This window comes from Narcine bancroftii, chromosome 4 (assembly GCF_036971445.1).
Source record: "Narcine bancroftii isolate sNarBan1 chromosome 4, sNarBan1.hap1, whole genome shotgun sequence".
Lineage (NCBI taxonomy): Eukaryota > Metazoa > Chordata > Chondrichthyes > Torpediniformes > Narcinidae > Narcine > Narcine bancroftii.
Genome location: NC_091472.1, coordinates 146,281,480 through 146,296,231, shown reverse-complemented (window position 1 = coordinate 146,296,231; position 14,752 = coordinate 146,281,480).

Genomic DNA, 14,752 nt, shown 5'->3' with positions numbered 1-14,752 from the left:
TGGGGAATCAGAGGTGGGGAATCAGGGGCAGGGATTCAGTGTCAGGGAATCAGAGGCGGGGAATCAGAGGCGGGGAATCAGAGGCAGGGAATCAGACACGGGGAATCAGAGGCGGGGAATCAGAGATGGGGAATCAGAGGCGGGGAATCAGAGTTGGGGAATCAGAGGCGGGGATTCAGATATGTGGAAATAGAGGCGGGGAATCAGATATGGGGAATCAGAGGTGTGGAATCAGAGGTTTGGAATCAGAGGAAGGGAATCAGAGTCGGGGAAACAGAGGCGGGGAATCAGATATGTGGAATCAGAGGTGGCGAATCAAAGGCGGTGAAACAGAGATGGGGAATCAGGGCAGGGAATCAGAGGCAGGGAATCAAACACGGGGAATCAGAGCTGGGGAATCAGAGGCGGGGAATCAGAGTTGGGAATCAGAGGCGGGGAATCAGAGGCGGGGAAACAGAGGCGGGGAATCAGATATGGGGAATCAGAGGTGGGGAATCAGAGGTTGGGAATCAGAGGCAGGGAATCGGAGATGGGGAATCAGAGGCAGGGAATCAGAGGCGGGGAATCAGAGGCGGGGAATCAGAGGCCGGGAATCAGATATGGGGAAACTGAGGCGGGGAATCCGAGGCGGGGAAACAGAGGCGGGGAATCAGATATGGGGAATCAGAGGTGGGGAATCAGAGTTTGGGAATCAGAGGCAGGGAATCAGAGGCTTGGAATCAGATGCAGGGAATCAGATGCGGGGAATCAGAGGGGGGGAATCAGAGCTGGGGAATCAGAGGTGGGGAATCAGATTTGGGGAATCAGAGGTGGGGACTTAGATATTGGGAAACAGAGGCAGGGAATCAGAGGCGGGGAAACAGAGGCGGGGAATCAGATATGGGGAATCAGAGGTGGGGAATCAGAGGCAGGGAATAAGATGTGCGGAATCAGAGATGGGGAATCAGAGGCAGGGAATCAGAATCAGAAGCAGGGAATCAGAGGCCGGGAATCAGAGGCCGGAATCAGATGATGGGAATCAGAGGCCTGGAATCAGAGGCGGGGAATCAAAGGCAGGGAATCAGATTCGGGGAATCAGAGGCGGGGAATCAGAGCTGGGGAATCAGAGGCGGGGTATTAGAGTTGGGGAATCAGAGGCGGGGAATCAGATATGGGGAAACAGAGGTAGGGAATCAGAGGCGGGGAAACAGAGGCAGGGAATCAGATATGGGGAATCAGAGGCGGGGAATCAGAGGTGGGGAATCATAGGCAGGGAATCGGATGTGCGGAATCAGAGATGGGGAATCAGAGGCCGGGAATCAGAGGTGGTGAATCAGAGATGGGGAATCAGAGGCGGGGAATCAGAGGCAGGGTATCAGACGCGGGGAATCAGAGGTGGGCAATCAGAGGCGGGGAATCAGATATGGGGAATCAGAGGCGGGGAATCAGAGGCGGGGAAACAGAGGCGGGGAATCAGATATGGGGAATCAGAGGTGGGGCATCAGAGGTTGTGAATCACAGATGGGGAATCAGAGGCGGGGAATCAGAGGCAGGGAATCAGACGCGGGGAATCAGAGGCGGGGATTCAGAGCTGGGGAATCAGAAGCGGGGAATCAGAGTTGGGGAATCAGAGGCGGGGAATCAGATATGGGGAATCAGAGGCAGGGAATCAGAGGCGGGGAATCAGAGGCAGGGAATCAGACGCGGGGAATCTGAGGCGGGAAATCAGAGCTGGGGAATCAGAGGTGGGGAATCAGAGTTGGGGAATCAGAGGCAGGGAATTGGATGTGCGGAATCAGAGATGGGGAATCAGAGGTGGGGAATCAGAGGCGGTGAATCAGAGATGGGGAATCAGAGGCGGGGAATCAGAGGCAGGAAATCAGACACGGGGATTCAGAGGCTGGGAATCAGACGGGGGGAATCAAAGGCGGGGAATCAGAGCTGGGGAATCTGAGGCAGGGAATCAGAGTTGGGGATTCAGAGGCGGGGAATCAGATATGGGGAAACAGAGGCGGGGAATCAGAGGCGGGCAAACAGAGGCGGGGAATTAGATATGGGGAATCAGAGGTAGGGAATCAGAGGTGGTGAATCAGTGATGGGGAATCACAGGCGGGGAATCAGAGGCAGGGAATAGAACGCGGGGAATCAGAGGCAGGGAATCAGAGCTGGGGAATCAGAGGCGGGGAATCATAGTTGGGAATCAGAGGCGGGAATCAGATATGGGGAAACAGAGGCGGGGAATCAGAGGCGGGGAAACAGAGGCGGGGAATCAGATATGGGGAATCGGATGCAGGGAATCAGAGGCGGGGAATCAGAGCTGGGGAATCAGAGGCGGGGAATCAGAGTTGGGGCATCAGAGGTGGGGAATTAGATATAGGGAAACAGAGGCGGGGAATCAGAGGCGGGGAAACAGAGGCGGGGAATCAGATATGGGGAATAAGAGGTGGGGAATCAGAGGCAGGGAATCAGATGTGCGGAATCAGAGATGGGGAATCAGAGGCAGGGAATCAGAAGCGGGGAATCAGAGGCCGGGAATCAGAGGCCGGGAATCAGATGCTGGGAATAAGAGGCCGGGAATCAGAGGAGGGGAATCAGAGTCCGGGAATCAGAGATGGGGATTCAGAGGCGGGGAATGAGATATGGAGAATCAGAGGTGGGGAATCAGAGGCGGGGAAACAGAGGTGGGGAATCAGATAAATGGAATCAGAGGTGGCGAATCAAAGGCGGTGAATCAGAGATGGGGAATCAGAGGCGGGGAATCAGAGGCAGGGAATCAGATGCGGGGAATCAGAGGCGGGGATTCAGAGCTGGGGAATCAGAGGCTGGGAATCAGAGTTGGGGAATCAGAGGCAGGGAATCAGATATGGGGAATCAGAGGCGGGGAATCAGAGGCCGGGAATCAGATATGGGGAAACAGAGGCGGGGAATCCGAGGCGGGGAAACAGAGGCGGGGAATCAGATATGGGGAATCAGAGGTGGGGAATCAGAGGTTGGGAATCAGAGGCAGGGAATCAGAGGCGGGGAATCAGATATGGGGAATCAGAGGTGGGGAATCAGAGGCAGGGAATCAGATGTGCGGAATCAGAGATGGGGAATCAGAGGCAGGGAATCAGAATCAGAAGCAGGGAATCAGAGGCCAGGAATCAGAGGCCGGAATCAGATGCTGGGAATCAGAGGCCTGGAATCAGAGGCGGGGAATAAGAGGCAGGGAATCAGATGCGGGGAATCATAGGTGGGGAATCAGAGCTGGGGAATAAGAGGCGGGGTATTAGAGTTGGGGAATCAGAGGCGGGGAATCAGATATGGGGAAACAGAGGTGGGGAAACAGAGGCGGGGAAACAGAGGCAGGGAATCAGATATGGGGAATCAGAGGTGGGGCATCAGAGGTTGTGAATCACAGATGGGGAATCAGAGGCGGGGAATCAGAGGCAGGGAATCTGACGCGGGGAATCAGAGGCGGGGTTTCAGAGCTGGGGAATCAGAAGCGGGGAATCAGAGTTGGGGAATCAGAGGCGGGGAATCAGATATGGGGAATCAGAGGCAGGGAATCAGAGGCGGGGAATCAGAGGCAGGGAATCAGACGCGGGGAATCTGAGGCGGGGAATCAGAGCTGGGGAATCAGAGGTGGGGAATCAGAGTTGGGGAATCAGAGGCAGGGAATTGGATGTGCGGAATCAGAGAGGGGGAATCAGAGGTGGGGAATCAGAGGCGGTGAATCAGAGATGGGGAATCAGAAGCGGGGAATCAGAGGCAGGAAATCAGACACGGGGATTCAGAGGCTGGGAATCAGACGGGGGGAATCAAAGGCGGGGAATCAGAGCTGGGGAATCTGAGGCAGGGATTCAGAGTTGGGGATTCAGAGGCGGAGAATCAGAATCAGAAGCGGGGAATCAGAGGCTGGGAATCGGAGGCCGGGAATCAAATGCTGGGAATAAGAGGCCGGGAATCAGAGGTGGGGAATCAGAGTCCGGGAATCAGAGATGAGGATTCAGAGGCGGGGAATGAGATATGGAGAATCAGAGGCGGGGAATCAGAGGCGGGGAAACAGAGGTGTGGAATCAGATAATGGGAATCAGAGGTGGCGAATCAAAGGCGGTGATTTATAGATGGGGAATCAGAGGCGGGGAATCAGAGGCAGGGAATCAGATGCGGGGAATCAGAGGCGGGGAATCAGAGCTGGCGAATCAGAGGCGGGGAATCAGAGGTGGGAAATCAGAGCCGGGGAATCAGATATGGGGAATCAGAGGCGGGGAATCAGAGGCGGGGAAACAGAGGCGGGGAATCAGATATGGGGAATCAGAGGTGGGGAATCAGAGGTTGTAAATCAGAGATGGGGAATCAAGGCGGGGAATCAGAGGCAGGGAATCAGACGCGGGGAATCAGAGTTGGGGAATCAGAGGCAGGGAATCAGATATCGGGAACCAGAGGCGGGGAATCAGAGGCGGGGAAACAGAGGCGGGGAATCAGATATGGGGAATCAGAAGTGGGGAATCAGGGGCAGGGAATCAGTGGCAGGGAATCAGAGGCGGGGAATCAGAGGCGGGGAATCAGAGGCAGGGAATCAGACACGGGGAATCAGAGGCGGGGAATCAGAGATAAGGAATCAGAGGTGGGGAATCAGAGGCAGGGAATCGGACGCCGGGAATCAGAGGCGGGGAATCAGAGCTGGGGAATCAGAGGCGGGGAATCAGAGTTGGGGAATCAGAGGCGGGGAATCAGATATGGGGAAATAGAGGCGGGGAATCAGATGTGGGGAATGAGAGGTGTGGAATCAGAGGTTGGGAATCAGAGGCCGGGAATCAGAGATGGGGATTCAGAGGCGGGGAATGAGATATGGAGAATCAGAGGCGGGGAATCAGAGGCGGGGAAACAGAGGTGGGGAATCAGATATGGGGAATCAGAGGTGGCGAATCAAAGGCGGTGAATCAGAGATGGGGAAACAGAGGCGGGGAATCAGAGGCGTGGAAACAGAGGTGGGGAATCACATATGGGGAATCAGAGGCGGGGAAACAGAGACAGGGAATCAGATATGGGGAATCAGAGGCGGGGAATCAGAGGTGGGGAATCATAGGCAGGGAATCGGATGTGCGGATTCAGAGATGGGGAATCAGAGGCCGGGAATCAGAGGTGGTGAACCAGAGATGGGGAATCAGAGGCGGTGAATCAGAGGCAGGGAATCAGACGCGGGGAATCAGAGGTGGGCAATCAGATGCGGGGAATCAGATATGGGGAATCAGAGGCGGGGAATCAGAGGCGGGGAAACAGAGGCGGGGAATCAGATATGGGGAATCAGAGGTGGGGCATCAGAGGTTGTGAATCACAGATGGGGAATCAGAGGCGGGGAATTAGAGGCAGGGAATCAGACGCGAGGAGTCAGAGGCGGGGATTCAGAGCTGGGGAATCAGAGGCGGGGAATCAGAGTTGGGGAATCAGAGGCGGGGAATCAGATATGGGGAATCAGAGGCAGGGAATCAGAGGCAGGAAAACAGAGGCGGGGAATCAGATATGGGGAATCAGAGGTGGGGAATCAGGGGCAGGGAATCAGTGGCAGGGAATCAGGCGCGGGGAATCAGAGTCGGGGAATCAGAGGCAGGGAATCAGACACGGGGAATCAGAGGCGGGGAATCAGAGATGGGGAATCAGAGGTGGGGAATCGGAGGCAGGGAATCGGATGCCGGGAATCAGAGGCGGGAAATCAGAGCTGGGGAATCAGAGGCGGGGAATCAGAGTTGGGGAATCAGAGGCGGCGAAGCAGATATGGGGAAATAGAGGCGGGGAATCAGATATGGGGAATCAGAGGTGGGGAATCAGGGGCGGGGAATCAGTGGCAGGGAATCAGAGGCGGGGAATCAGACACGGGGAATCAGAGGTGGGGAATCAGAGATGGGGAATCAGAGGCGGGGAATCAGAGGCAGGGAATCAGACGCGGGGAATCAGAGGCGGGGAATCAGAGCTGGGGAATCAGAGGCGGGGAATCAGAGGCAGGGAATCAAACGCGGGGAATCAGAGGCGGGGAATCAGAGCTGGGGAATCAGAGGTGGGGAATCAGAGTCGGGGAATCAGAGGCAGGGAATCGGATGTGCGGAATCAGAAATGGGGAATCAGAGGTGGGGAATCAGAGGCGGTGAATCAGAGATGGGGAATCAGAGGCGGGGAATCTGAGGCAGGAAATCAGACACGGGGATTCAGAGGCTGGGAATCAGACGGGGGAATCAAAGGCGGGGAATCAGAGCTGGTGAATCAGAGGCAGGGAATCAGAGTTGGGGATTCAGAGGCGGAGAATAAGATATGGGGAAACAGAGGCGGGGAATCAGACGCGGGCAAACAGAGGCGGGGAATTAGATATGGGGAATATGAGGTGGGGAATCAGAGGTGGTGAATCAGAGATGGGGAATCACAGGCGGGGAATCAGAGGCAGGGAATAGAACGCGGGGAATCAGAGGCAGGGAATCAGAGCTGGGGAATCAGAGGCGGGGAATCAGATATGGGGAAACAGAGGCGGGGAATCAGAGGCGGGGAAACAGAGGCGGGGAATCAGACATGGGGAATCGGATGCGGGGAATCAGAGGCGGGGAATCAGAGCTGGGGAATCAGAGGCGGGGAATCAGAGTTGGGGCATCAGAGGTGGGGAATTAGATATGGGGAAACAGAGGCGGGGAATCAGAGGCGGGGAAACAGAGGCGGGGAATAAGATGTGCGGAATCAGAGATGGGGAATCAGAGGCAGGGAATCAGAGTTGGGGAATCAGAGGCGGGGAATCAGATATGGGGAATCAGAGACAGGGAATCAGAGGCAGGAAAACAGAGGCGGGGAATCAGATATGGGGAATCAGAGGTGGGCAATCAGGGGCAGGGAATCAGTGGCAGGGAATCAGGCGCGGGGAATCAGAGTCGGGGAATCAGAGGCAGGGAATCAGACACGGGGAATCAGAGGCGGGGAATCAGAGATGGGGAATCAGAGGTGGGGAATCAGAGGCAGGGAATCGGATGCCGGGAATCAGAGGCGGGAAATCAGAGCTGGGGAATCAGAGGCGGGGAATCAGAGTTGGGGAATCAGAGGCGGCGAAGCAGATATGGGATAATAGAGGCGGGGAATCAGATATGGGGAATCAGAGGTGGGGAATCAGGGGCGGGGAATCAGTGGCAGGGAATCAGAGGCGGGTAATCAGAGGCGGGGAATCAGAGGCAGGGAATCAGAAACGGGGAATCAGCGGTGGGGAATCAGAGATGGGGAATCAGAGGCGGGGAATCAGAGGCAGGGAATCAGACGCGGGGAATCAGAGGCGGGGAATCAGAGCTGGGGAATCAGAGGCGGGGAATCAGAGGCAGGGAATCAGACGCGGGGAATCAGAGGCGGGGAATCAGAGCTGGGGAATCAGAGGTGGGGAATCAGAGTCGGGGAATCAGAGGCAGGGAATCGGATGTGCGGAATCAGAAATGGGGAATCAGAGGTGGGGAATCAGAGGCGGTGAATCAGAGATGGGGAATCAGAGGCGGGGAATCTGAGGCAGGAAATCAGACACGGGGATTCAGAGGCTGGGAATCAGACGGGGGGAATCAAAGGCGGGGAATCAGAGCTGGTGAATCAGAGGCAGGGAATCAGAGTTGGGGATTCAGAGGCGGGGAATAAGATATGGGGAAACAGAGGCGGGGAATCAGACGCGGGCAAACAGAGGCGGGGAATTAGATATGGGGAATCAGAGGTGGGGAATCAGAGGTGGTGAATCAGAGATGGGGAATCACAGGCGGGGAATCAGAGGCAGGGAATAGAACGCGGGGAATCAGAGGCAGGGAATCAGAGCTGGGGAATCAGAGGCGGGGAATCAGATATGGGGAAACAGAGGCGGGGAATCAGAGGCGGGGAAACAGAGGCGGGGAATCAGACATGGGGAATCGGATGCGGGGAATCAGAGGCGGGGAATCAGAGCTGGGGAATCAGAGGCGGGGAATCAGAGTTGGGGCATCAGAGGTGGGGAATTAGATATGGGGAAACAGAGGCGCGGAATCAGAGGCGGGGAAACAGAGGCGGGGAATCAGATGTGCGGAATCAGGGATGGGGAATCAGAGGCAGGGAATCAGATGTGCGGAATCAGAGATGGGGAATCAGAGGCAGGGTATCAGAATCAGAAGCGGGGAATCAGAGGCCGGGAATCAGAGGCCGGGAATCAGATGCTGGGAATAAGAGGCCGGGAATCAGAGGTGGGGAATCAGAGTCCGGGAATCAGAGATGGGGATTCAGAGGCGGGGAATGAGATATGGAGAATCAGAGGCGGGGAATCAGAGGCGGGGAAACAGAGGTGGGGATTCAGATATGGGGAATCAGAGGTGGCGAATCAGAGGCAGGGAATCAGATGCGGGGATTCAGAGGCGGGGAATCAGAGCTGGCGAATCAGAGGCGGGGAATCAGAGGTGGGCAATCAGAGCCGGGGAATCAGATATGGGGAATCAGAGGCGGGGAATCAGAGGCGGGGAAATAGAGGCGGGGAATCAGATATGGGGAATCAGAGGCAGGGAATCAGATATGGGGAATCAGAGGCTGGGAATCAGAGGGGGGGAAACCGAGGCGGGGAATAAGATATGGGGAATCAGAGGTGGGGAATCAGGGGCGGGGAATCAGTTGCAGGGAATCAGAGGCGGGGAATCAGAGGCGGGGAATCAGAGGCAGGGAATCAGACACGGGGAATCAGAGGTGGGGAATCAGAGATGGGGAATCAGAGGCGGGGAATCAGAGGCAGGGAATCAGACGCGGGGAATCAGAGGCGGGGAATAAGAGCTGGGGAATCAGAGGTGGGGAATCAGAGTCGTGGAATCAGAGGCAGGGAATCGGATGTGCGGAATCAGAAATGGGGAGTCAGAGGTGGGGAATCAGAGGCGGTGAATCAGAGATGGGGAATCAGAGGCGGGGAATCAGAGGCAGGAAATCAGACACGGGGATTCAGAGGCTGGGAATCAGACGGGGGGAATCAAAGGCGGGGAATCAGAGCTGGTGAATCAGAGGCAGGGAATCAGAGTTGGGGATTCAGAGGCGGGCAATCAGATATGTGGAAACAGAGGAGGGGAATCAGAGGCGGGCAAACAGAGGCGGGGAATTAGATATGGGGAATCAGAGGTGGGGAATCAGAGGTGGTGAATCAGAGATGGGGAATCACAGGCGGGGAATCAGAGGCAGGGAATGGAACGCGGGGAATCAGAGGCAGGGAATCAGAGCTGGGGAATCAGAGGCGGGGAATCAGATATGGGGAAACAGCGGTGAATCAAAGGCGGGGAAACAGAGGCGGGGAATCAGACATGGGGAATCGGATGCAGGGAATCAGAGGTGGGGAATCAGAGCTGGGGAATCAGAGGCGGGGAATCAGAGTTGGGGCATCAGAGGTGGGGAATTAGATATGGGGAAACAGAGGCGGGGAATCAGAGGCGGGGAAACAGAGGCGGGGATTCAGATATGGGGAATCAGAGGTGGGGAATCAGAGGCAGGGAATCAGATGTGCGGAATCAGAGATGGGGAATCAGAGGCAGGGAATCAGAATCAGAAGCGGGGAATTAGAGGCCGGGAATCAGAGGCCGGGAATCGGATGCTGGGAATAAGAGGCCGGGAATCAGAGGTGGGGAATCAGAGTCCGGGAATCAGAGATGGGGATTCAGAGGCGGGGAATGAGATATGGAGAATCAGAGGCGGGGAATCAGAGGCGGGGAAACAGAGGTGTGGAATCAGATATGGGGAATCAGAGGTGGCGAATCAAAGGCGGTGATTTAGAGATGGGGAATCAGAGGCGGGGAATCAGAGGCAATGAATCAGATGCGGGGAATCAGAGGCGGGGAATCAGAGCTGGCGAATCAGAGGCGGGGAATCAGAGGTGGGCAATCAGAGCCGGGGAATCAGATATGGGGAATCAGAGGCGGGGAATCAGAGGCGGGGAAACAGAGGCGGGGAATCAGATATGGGGAATCAGAGGTGGGGAATCAGAGGTTGTAAATCAGAGATGGGGAATCAAGGCGGGGAATCAGAGGCAGGGAATCAGACGCGGGGAATAAGAGGCGGGGATTCAGAGCTGGGGAATCAGAGGCGGGGAATCAGAGTTGGGGAATCAGAGGCAGGGAATCAGATATGGGGAACCAGAGGCGGGGAATCAGAGGCGGGGAAACAGAGGCGGGGAATCAGATATGGGGAATCAGAAGTGGGGAATCAGGGGCAGGGAATCAGTGGCAGGGAATCAGAGGCGGGGAATCAGAGGCGGGGAATCAGAGGCAGGGAATCAGACACGGGGAATCAGAGGCGGGGAATCAGAGATGGGGAATCAGAGGCGGGGAATCAGAGGCAGGGAATCGGACGCCGGGAATCAGAGGCGGGGAATCAGAGCTGGGGAATCAGAGGCGGGGAATCAGAGTTGCGGAATCAGAGGCGGGGAATCAGATATGGGGAAATAGAGGAGGGGAATCAGATATGGGGAATGAGAGGTGTGGAATCAGAGGTTGGGAATCAGAGGCAGGGAATCAGAGGCGGGGAAACAGAGGCGGGGAATCAGATATGGGGAATCAGAGGTGGCGAATCAAAGGCGGTGAAACAGAGATGGGGAATCAGGGCAGGGAATCAGAGGCAGGGAATCAGAGCTGGGGAAACAGAGGCGGGGAATCAGATATGGGGAATCAGAGGTGGGGAATCAGGGGCGGGGAATCAGTGGCAGGGAATCAGAGCTGGGGGATCAGAGGTGGGGAATCAGATATGGGGAATCAGAGGTGGGGAATCAGGGGCGGGGAATCAGTGGCAGGGAATCAGAGGCCGGGAATAAAAGGCGGGGAATCAGAGCTGGGGAATCAGAGGCCGGGAATCAGAGGCAGGGAAACAGAGGCGGGGAATCAGATATGGGGAATCAGAGGTGGGGAATTAGAGGTTGCGAATAAGAGGCAGGGAATCAGAGGCGGGGAATCAGAGGCGGGGAATCAGAGGCAGGGTATCGGATGTGCTGAATCAGAGATGGGGAATCAGAGGTGGGGATTCAGAGGTGGTGAATCAGAGAAGGGGAATCAGAGGCAGGGAATCAGACGCAGGGAATCAGAGGCGTGGAATCATAGCTGGCGAATTAGAGGAGGGGAATTAAAGTTGGGGAATCAGAGGCGGGGAATCAGATATGGGGAAACAGAGGCGGGGAATCAGAGGCGGGGAAACAGAGGCGGGGAATCATAGGCGGGGAATCAGAGATGGGGAATCAGAGGCGGGGAATCAGAGGCAGGGAATCGGATGCCGGAAATCAGAGGCGGGAAATCAGAGCTGGGGAATCAGAGGCGGGGAATCAGAGCTGGGGAATCAGAGGCGGCGAAGCAGATATGGGGAAAATGAGGCGGGGAATCAGATATGGGGAATCAGAGGCGGGGAATCAGATATGGGGAATCAGAGGCTGGGAATCAGAGCGGGGGAAACAGAGGCGGGGAATAAGATATGGGGAATCAGAGGTGGGGAATCAGTGGTGGGGAATCAGTGGCAGGGAATCAGAGGCGGGGAATCAGAGGCGGGGATTCAGAGGCAGGAAATCAGACACGGGGAATCAGAGGTGGGGAATCAGAGATGGGGAATCAGAGGCGGGGAATCAGAGGCAGGGAATCAGACGCGGGGAATCAGAGGCGGGGAATCAGAGCTGGGGAATCAGAGGTGGGGAATCAGAGTCGGGGAATCAGAGGCAGGGAATCGGATGTGCGGAATCAGAGATGGGGAATCAGAGGTGGGGAATCAGAGGCGGGGAATCAGAGGCAGGAAATCAGACACGGGGATTCAGAGGCTGGGAATCAGACGGGGGGAATCAAAGGCGGGGAATCAGAGCTGGTGAATAAGAGGCAGGGAATAAGAGTTGGGGATTCAGAGGCGGGGAATCAGATATGGGGAAACAGAGGCGGGGAATCAGAGGCGGGCAAACAGAGGCAGGGAATCGGATGTGCGGAATCAGAGATGGGGAATCAGAGGTGGGGAATCAGAGGCGGTGAATCAGAGATGGGGAATCAGAGGTTGGGAATCAGAGGCAGGAAATCAGACACGGGGATTCAGAGGCTGGGAATCAGACGGGGGGAATCAAAGGCGGGGAATCAGAGCTGGTGAATCAGAGGCAGGGAATCAGAGTTGGGGATTCAGAGGCGGGGAATCAGATATGGGGAAACAGAGGCGGGGAATCAGAGGCGGGCAAACAGAGGCGGGGAATTAGATATGGGGAATCAGAGGTGGAGAATCAGAGGTGGTGAATCAGAGATGGGGAATCACAGGCGGGGAATCAGAGGCAGGGAATAGAACGCGAGGAATCAGAGGCAGGGAATCAGAGCTGGGGAATCAGAGGCGGGGAATCAGATATGGGGAAACAGAGGCGGGGAATCAGAGGCGGGGAAACAGAGGCAGGGAATCAGACATGGGGAATCGGATGCGGGGAATCAGATGTGCGGAATCAGAGATGGGGAATCAGAGGCAGGGAATCAGAATCAGAAGCGGGGAATTAGAGGCCGGGAATCAGAGGCCGGGAATCAGATGCTGGGAATAAGAGGCCGGGAATCAGAGGTGGGGAATCAGAGTCCGGGAATCAGAGATGGGGATTCAGAGGCGGGGAATGAGATATGGAGAATCAGAGGCGGGGAATCAGAGGCGGGGAAACAGAGGTGGGGAATCAGATATGGGGAATCAGAGGTGGCGAATCAAAGGCGGTGAATCAGAGATGGGGAAACAGAGGCGGGGAATCAGAGGCGTGGAAACAGAGGTGGGGAATCACATATGGGGAATCAGAGGCGGGGAAACAGAGGCAGGGAAGCAGATATGGGGAATCAGAGGCGAGGAATCAGAGGTGGGGAATCATAGGCAGGGAATCGGATGTGCGGAATCAGAGATGGGGAATCAGAGGCCGGGAATCAGAGGCGGTGAATCAGAGGCAGGGAATCAGACGCGGGGAATCAGAGGTGGGCAATCAGAGGCGGGGAATCAGATATGGGGAATCAGAGGCGGGGAATCAGAGGCGGGGAAACAGAGGCGGGGAATCAGATATGGGGAATCAGAGGTGGGGCATCAGAGGTTGTGAATCACAGATGGGGAATCAGAGGCGGGGAATCAGAGGCAGGGAATCAGACGCGGGGAATCAGAGGCGGGGATTCAGAGCTGGGGAATCAGAGGCGGGGAATCAGAGTTGGGGAATCAGAGGCGGGGAATCAGATATGGGGAATCAGAGGCAGGGAATCAGAGGCAGGAAAACAGAGGCGGGGAATCAGATATTGGGAATCAGAGGTGGGGAATCAGGGGCAGGGAATCAGTGGCAGGGAATCAGACGCGGGGAATCAGAGTCGGGGAATCAGAGGCAGGGAATCAGACACGGGGAATCAGAGGCGGGGAATCAGAGATGGGGAATCAGAGGCGGGGAATCAGAGGCAGGGAATCGGATTCCGGGAATCAGAGGCGGGAAATCAGAGCTGGGGAATCAGAGGCGGGGAATCAGAGTTGGGGAATCAGAGGCGGCGAAGCAGATATGGGGAAATAGAGGCGGGGAATCAGATATGGGGAATCAGAGGCAGGGAATCAGATATGGGGAATCAGAGGCTGGGAATCAGAGGGGGGGAAACAGAGGCGGGGAATAAGATATGGGGAATCAGAGGTGGGGAATCAGGGGCGGGGAATCAGTGGCAGGGAATCAGAGGCGGGGAATCAGAGGCGGGGAATCAGAGGCAGGGAATCAGACACGGGGAATCAGAGGTGGGGAATCAGAGATGGGGAATCAGAGGCAGGGAATCAGAGGCAGGGAATCAGACGCAGGGAATCAGAGGCGGGGAATAAGAGCTGGGGAATCAGAGGCGGGGAATCAGAGGCAGGGAATCAGACGCGGGGAATCAGAGGCGGGGAATCAGAGCTGGGGAATCAGAGGTGGGGAATCAGAGTCAGGGAATCAGAGGCAGGGAATCGGATGTGCGGAATCAGAAATGGGGAATCAGAGGTGGGGAATCATAGGCAGGGAATCGGATGTGCGGAATCAGAGATGGGGAATCAGAGGCCGGGAATCAGAGGTGGTGAACCAGAGATGGGGAATCAGAGGCGGTGAATCAGAGGCAGGGAATCAGACGCGGGGAATCAGAGGTGGGCAATCAGAGGCGGGGAATCAGATATGGGGAATCAGAGGCGGGGAATCAGAGGCGGGGAAACAGAGGCGGGGAATCAGATATGGGGAATCAGAGGTGGGGCATCAGAGGTTGTGAATCACAGATGGGGAATCAGAGGCGGGGAATCAGAGGCAGGGAATCAGACGCGGGGAATCAGAGGCGGGGATTCAGAGCTGGGGAATCAGAGGCGGGGAATCAGAGTGGGGGAATCAGAGGCGGGGAATCAGATATGGGGAATCAGAGGCAGGGAATCAGAGGCAGGAAAACAGAGGCGGGGAATCAGATATTGGGAATCAGAGGTGGGGAATCAGGGGCAGGGAATCAGTGGCAGGGAATCAGATGCGGGGAATCAGAGTCGGGGAATCAGAGGCAGGGAATCAGACACGGGGAATCAGAGGCGGGGAATCAGAGATGGGGAATCAGAGGCGGGGAATCAGAGGCAGGGAATCGGATTCCGGGAATCAGAGGCGGGAAATCAGAGCTGGGGAATCAGAGGCGGGGAATCAGTGTTGGGGAATCAGAGGCGGCGAAGCAGATATGGGGAAATAGAGGCGGGGAATCAGATATGGGGAATCAGAGGCAGGGAATCAGATATGGGGAATCAGAGGCTGGGAATCAGAGGGGGGGAAACAGAGGCGGGGAATAAGATATGGGGAATCAGAGGT